The sequence below is a fragment of the Ovis canadensis genome, chromosome 26 (genome assembly GCF_042477335.2).
Source record: "Ovis canadensis isolate MfBH-ARS-UI-01 breed Bighorn chromosome 26, ARS-UI_OviCan_v2, whole genome shotgun sequence".
NCBI classification, from domain to species: domain Eukaryota; kingdom Metazoa; phylum Chordata; class Mammalia; order Artiodactyla; family Bovidae; genus Ovis; species Ovis canadensis.
Genome location: NC_091270.1, coordinates 21,480,939 through 21,488,356, shown reverse-complemented (window position 1 = coordinate 21,488,356; position 7,418 = coordinate 21,480,939).

Here is a 7,418-nt window from a genome sequence, read left to right as displayed (position 1 = left end):
TGACATGAACAGAAACAGAAGCTAAGGCTTCTTAAGTTTTAAGTTTTAAGGCAATGAAGTCACCTTCCATTTCCAGTGGGAGACTACTGGATTAACGAGAATTATAGAGCTGCTGATTCACTTTATGGGGACTCAGGTCACTGACTCTGACTTGTCCTCCTTTTGAGGTTTGATGTGCAGAAAAGGAGAAGTCTCTTCTCACAGTTTGAACTGATGATCCCACACATGACTCCTTCCCACCAGTCTCTTCTTTGAGTTTACAGTTTTCTTCCTTGTACCTTAAAAATAGGCTTTTACTTTTTTTTTTTGATTGAAGAAATGGTCCTCATCAGCAATTCATTTTGCATCCATTGGCGTGACAGATGCGCTGTATATAGCCGTGTGCCTGCTCAGGAGCTCTTCTCGCCAGGTGGTTCTCCAGGCCTGGATCCCAGCCAGTGTCAGAAGCATCGTATATGGATCAACACAGAAGTGGAATGCAGAAGCTGACAGGTCCTACTCGGAAAGGCGATTTCTTATGCATGTGGTGGGGGTGTTGGCAGGGTGCTGGTCAAGGATCACTGTGGGTTCTGTGGGAATACTTGAAAGCTTCTCAAGTGTAGATTTTTTTTTTTCTTTCAGATGAATCAAAGAACAGGTTGCAGGGGTTTGTGAGAGCTACCTTCTCAACGTTTAGTGCGGCCGTGTGGAGAAAATGGGTATGGGTTCCTGAACTGCTCAGAATAACAAATGAGATTGATGTGTGTTCTATTTGGAATTATCATTTTAAAAATGAGTCGTTGGGTCACAAAACGACAGACCTCCACTTATCGGATGGAGTTGGTGGCTTTGAGTTCCTGGAGCTTGACTGTTTTCTATGCACCGGTAATCTAAGGGCACAGGAGGTGTGTCAGGAGTCAGAAGACCTGGGCTTTTGTGTTCAGCTGTTTAACTAGGAGCAACTTAGTCCTTTGGATCATTTTTACTACCCATAGGCTTGTTGCAAAGATTAAATTAGATGATTAAGAAGATTGGGGTGTCTTAAATGTTCAAGGCATCAAGAGCTGAGAAAGCCAAAGGCAAGAACATTTACAGCAAAGTTCTAGTTTCTTAACGTATTAATGTATGAAAATTTTCCTTTCCTACTTGGTAGATTGTCATCTTTTCATTTGGATTAAAAAGTACATCTTGTAAAACTAAATATTGTCTTCCTTTCTCCTCTTTCTTTTAATGCTCCTTCCTTCTTTCTCTTTTTAATTTTTTTTTTTTTTTTGGTGAGCAGTGTATGTGAAAGCATTTCTGTCCTCATAAGAAGACATTAATTCTAAAGGATATGGGATAAATTATTCTTACATTTTGATTATCTTATTTATGACTTCATTTCATTTCACTTAATTTTTAATATTAACATATTTTAAATTATATGGACAATAATACAACAAATGTCTGATCTATATATTTTTTTTTTAGTTTTTTATTTTTTAAATTTTAAAATCTTTAATTCTTACATGCGTTCCCAAACATGAACCCCCCTCCCACCTCCCTCCCCATAACATCTTTCTGGGTCATCCCCATGCACCAGCCCCAAGCATGCTGCATCCTGCGTCAGACATAGACTGGCGATTCAATTCACATGATAGTATACATGTTAGAATGTCATTCTCCCAAATCATCCCACCCTCTCCCTCTCCCTCTGAGTCCAAAAGTCCGTTATACACATCTGTGTCTCTTTCCCTGTCTTGCATACAGGGTCGTCATTGCCATCTTCCTAAATTCCATATATATGTGTTAGTATACTGTATTGGTGTTTTTTTTTCTGGCTTACTTCACTCTGTATAATCGGCTCCAGTTTCATCCATCTCATCAGAACTGATTCAAATGAATTCTTTTTAACGGCTGAGTAATACTCCATTGTGTATATGTGCCACAGCTTTCTTATCCATTCATCTGCTGATGGACATCTAGGTTGTTTCCATGTCCTGGCTATTATAAACAGTGCTGCGATGAACATTGGGGTACATGTGTCTCTTTCAATTCTGGTTTCCTCGGTGTGTATGCCCAGCAGTGGGATTGCTGGGTCATAAAGAAGACATACAGATGGCTAACAAACACATGAAAAGATGCTCAACTTCACTCATTATTAGAGAAATGCAAATCAAAACCACAATGAGGTACCACTTCACACCAGTCAGAATGGCTGCGATCCAAAAATCTGCAAGCAATAATTGCTGGAGAGGGTGTGGAGAAAAGGGAACCCTCCTACACTGTTGGTGGGAATGCAAACTAGTACAGCCACTATGGAGAACAGTGTGGAGATTCCTTAAAAAATTGATCTATATTTTTATACTTTTTGGAGTATGTTTGCTTTAGCTGCCTTTATTGAAAGATGTAAAATATTCGAGAGATAGTCGACATCACAGACCCACATCTCTTCCTGTTTTTCCTGTGGACCTTCTCTGTTAAAGGGATTCTGCATTCTTTCTATGCAAGGTTCTGGACTTTAGTAACAAAGGAATGTCTCTGTATCCAAAAGAAACTATTTTTCTCTATTTTGAAATAGTGTTCTTGCCTGGAGAATCTCAGGGAGCCTGGTGGGCTGCCATCTATGGGGTCACACAAAGTCGGACACGACTGAAGCGACTCAGCAGCAGCAGCAGCAGCAGCATACACATTCATTCATTCTGTGTTTGTGTGCTAAGTCGCTTCAGTCATGTCCAACTCTTGACACAATGGACTGTAGCCTGCCAGGCTCCTCTATCAGTAGAATTCTCCAGGCAAGAATACTGGAATATACTCATTTTCACTATATTGATTCTTCCAATCCACGAACATGGTATATTTCTCTATCTATTTGTGTCATCTTTGATTTCTTTCAACAGTGTTTTATAGTTTTCTATATATAGATCTTTTGTTTCTTTAGGTAAATTTATTCCTAAGTATTTTATTCTTTTCGATGCAGTTATGAATGGGATTGTTTCCCAAATATCTCTTTCTCTTTTTCATGTTAGTGTATAGGAATGCAAGGGATTTCTGTGTATTAATTTTATATCCTGCAACTTTACTATATTCACTGATACTACCCAAAGCAATCTATGGATTCAACACAATCACTATCAAGCTACCAACAGTATTTTTCACAGAACTAGAATAAATAGTTTCACAATTTGTTTGGAAAAACAAAAAATCCTTGAATAGCCAAAGCACTCTTGAGAAAAAAGAATGGAACTGAAGGAATCAACCTTCCTGACTTCAGACTATACTACAAAGCTACAGTCATCAAGACAGTGTGGTACTGGCTCAAAGACAGAAATGTAGATTAATGGAAGAAAATAGAAAGCACAGAGATAAATCCATATAGCTATGGACACCTTGTCTTTGACAAAGGAGGCAAAAATATACAATGGAAGAAAGACAAGCTCTTTAACAAGTGGGGAACACTTTCTAACACCATACACAAAAATAAACTCAAAATCGATTAAAGATCTAAATATAAGACCAGAAACTATAGACCTCTTAGAGGAAAGCATAGGCAGAACACGCTGTGATATGAATCACAGCAAGATCCTCTATGATCCACCTCCCAGAGTAATAGGAATGAAAACAAAAATACACAAATGAGACCTAATTAAACTTAAAAGCTTTGCACAATGAAGAAAACTATAAGCAAGGTGAAAAGGCAACCTTCAGAATGGAAGAAAATAATAGCAAATGAAACAACTGACAAATAATTAATCTCCAGAATATACAAGCAGTTCATGCAGTTCAATACCAGAAAAATAAATGACCCAATCAAAAAGTGGGCCAAAGAATTAAACAGACATTTCTCCTAAGAAGACATACAGATGGCTAATAAACACATGGAAAGATGCTCAACATCACTCATTATCAGAGAAATGCAAATCAAAACCACAGTGAGGTACCATCTCATACCAATCAGAATGAAAGTGAAAGTGAATTTGCTCAGTTGCTCCGACTCTTTGTGACCCCATAGACTGTAGCCTGCCAGGCTCCTCTGTCCATGGGGTTCTCCAGGCAAGAATACTGGAGTGGGTTGCCATTTCCTTCTCCAGGGGATTTTTCTGACCCAGGGCTGCTATCAAAAAGTGTGCAAACAGTGAATGCTGGAGAGGGTGTGGAGAAAAGGAAACCCTCTTACGCTGTTGGTGGGAATGCAAACTAGTACAGCCACTATGGAGAACAGTGTGGAGATTCCTTAAAAAACTGGAAATAGAACTGCCATAGGACCCAGAAAATCCACTTCTGGGCATACACATGGAGGAAACCAGAATTTAAAGAGACACGTGTACCCCAATGTTCATCTCAGCACTGTTTACAATAGCCAGATCATGGAAGCAACCTAGATGTCCATCGGCAGATGAATGGATAAGAAAGCTGGGGTACATATACACAATGGAGTATTCAGTTCAGTGCAACCCCATGAATCACAGCACGCCAGGCCTCCCTGTCCATCACCATCTCCCGGAGTTCACTCAAACTCACGTACATCGAGTCAGTGATGCCATCCAGCCATCTCATCCTCTGTCGTCCCCTTCTCCTCCTGCCCCCAATCCCTCCCAGCATCAGAGTCTTTTCCAATGAGTCAACTCTTCGCATGAGGTGGCCAAAGTACTGGAGTTTCAGCTTTAGCATCATTCCTTCCAAAGAACACCCAGGACTGATCTCCTTTAGAATGGACTGGTTGGATCTCCTTGCAATCCAAGGGACTCTCAAGAGTCTTCTCCAACACCACAGTTCAAAAGCATCAATTCTTCGGTGCTCAGCTTTCTTCACAGTCCAATTCTCACATCCATACATGACCACTGGAAAAACCATAGCTTTGACTAGATGGACCTTTGTTGGCAAAGTAATGTCTCTGCTTTTGAATATGCTATCTAGGTTGGTCATAACTTTCCTTCTAAACAATAGAGTATTACTCAGCAATAAAAAATAACACATTTGAGTCAGTTCTAATGAGGTGGATGAAACTGGAGCCTATGATACAGAGTGAAGTAAGTCAGAAAGAGAAACACCAATACAGTATATTAATACATATATATAGAATTTAGAAAGAAAGTAATAATGATGCTATATGCAAGAGAGCAAAAGAGACACAGATATAAAGAGCAGACTTTTGGACTATATAGGAGAAGGTGAGGGTAGGATGATTTGGGAGAATAGCATTGAAACCTGTATATTACCAGATGTAAAATAGATGACCGGTACAAGTTCAACTCATGAAGCAGGACACTCAAAGCTGGTGCTCTGGGACAACCCAGAGGGATGGGGTGGGAAGGGGTGTTCAGGATGGGAGGGACACATGTGCACTGCTGGCTGATTCATGTCTATGTATTGCAAAAACCACCACAATACTGTAAAGTAATTAGCCTCCAATTGAAATAAATACATTACCTAAAAAAAAGATATTGGAGTGGGTTGCCGTGCCCTTCTCCAGGGGATCTTCCCAACACAGGGATCGACCCTGCATCTCTCATGTCCTGCATTGGCAGGTGGGTTCTTTACCACTAGCTCCATCTGGGAAGTCCTCATGCTGTGTTTACCATTCTCCAATTTGCTTTTTCTTTACCAATGTTGGACTTGTTAAAACATTTGCATCTAGTTTGTTAGTATTTACTATCACATATCATTTAATATTATGAACATTCCAGAATTTATCTATTAGTAATTGATGGACTTTGTAAGGTTTCTTTGTAAGTTTCTGTAACTCTTAATGTATCTATAGGAATTTCTCTTGTATGTATGTATGTGAGCTAGCTTCTTTGGATTATGTGCCTTGCAGTGGAATTAGCTGGGCTGTAGTGGGATTACATGTGCACACGAACTAGCTATTTCCACCTCTGCGTTAAAATGCCTGCAGCAACTCCCAGCCCTGCGGGCAGGCCGTGTGTTTACACTCCCTTAAATTTACTCAGTTTTGAAATGTGTGTCAAACTTTTCACTGTGGTTTACTGTGCGTTTCCTTAGTTACTCATAATTTGATAGTAATTTGACCATGTTTCTATTGGCTATTTAGATTTCATCCTTTGTTCATTTTTTAAATTGTGTTCTTTATTTAAAAATACTTATAGGAATTTTAATGTTCTCCATACTAATCTTTTTTGTCAGTCATGTGCATTATAAATATCTTCTCTCTGCTTTACATTGTTTTGATTATGACATTGATATGTTTACATATATTTTATAACAGATTCCTTTTTCCTTTTAATGTAGGTAGATTCTTCCTTTATGATTTGCTGTTTTGCATTTGTGTCTTGTTTAAGTGTTCCAGTTCTACCTAAATGTCATAAATATATATTTTCTTATATTCTGTTTTGGAGGGTGTCATAGATATTTAGGTCTTAATAATATAGGTGTCATGTGTATGGTATAAAAGAAAATCTGTATTAGAAAATACAGTGGTAGCTACTTTAACAAATAAACTCCCAAATCTCAGTGGTCTAACCCAATAAAAGTTTACTTCTTTCAGCTAGGGCTTTGCTGGTGGCTCAGTGGTAAAGAATCCATGTGCAATATTGGAGGCCTGGGTTCAATCCCTGGGTTGGGAAGATATGGAGGAGGGAATGGCTACTCACTCAAGTATTCTTGCCTTGAAAATTCCATAGAGCCTGGAGGGCTACAATCCATGGGGTCACAAAGAGCCAGACATGATTGTGCGACTAACTCTCTTTCAGCTGAGTCCAAAACGGGTGTTTCTGATTGTCAGGAGTCCCTCCTCTAAGACTTGCCTCAGAAACCTGGGCTTCTTCCACACTGTGAAGTGAGTGAAAGTCACTCATTTGTGTCCAGCTCTTTGAGACCCCATGAAAACTGTAGCCTGCCAGGCTCCTCTGTCCATGGAATTCTCCAGGCAAGAATACAGTGGCTCTGCTATTTGACAGTGGGCTTCAAGGCTGCCAGAGGAGTGGGGAAGCCACAGTGATAGCCCAGAAATCTTCTGTGGATCAGGCCTCGGGGTGTGTTGATCCTGTCCACCTTCCATCAGCCAGAGCTCAGGTACAAGGTCATGGCCATGTGCCCATGAAGAAGAGAAATCCCTCCCCCCTGCAATGATAGGCACGTGTTCCACCACTTTTTAAAATAACCTCACTTAATTATAATAGCACCTCTATTATATATGACATTCCTATCTGTATGTGGGGTTACTTTTTGACTTTTGGTTCATTTATCTGTTTGCCTGTTCTTAAAATTTGAAGTGAAGTCACTTAGTCATGTCCGACACTTTGCTACCCAATGGGCTGTAGCCTACCAGGCTCCTCTGTCCATGGGATTTTCCAGGCAATAGTCCTGGAGTGGATTGCCATTTTCCTTCTCCAGGGGATCTTCCCAACCCAGGGTTCGAACCCTGGTCTCCCGCATTGTAGACAGACGCTTTACCGTCTGAGCCACCGGGGAAGTCTGTTTTTATTAATAAAAGTTTATGA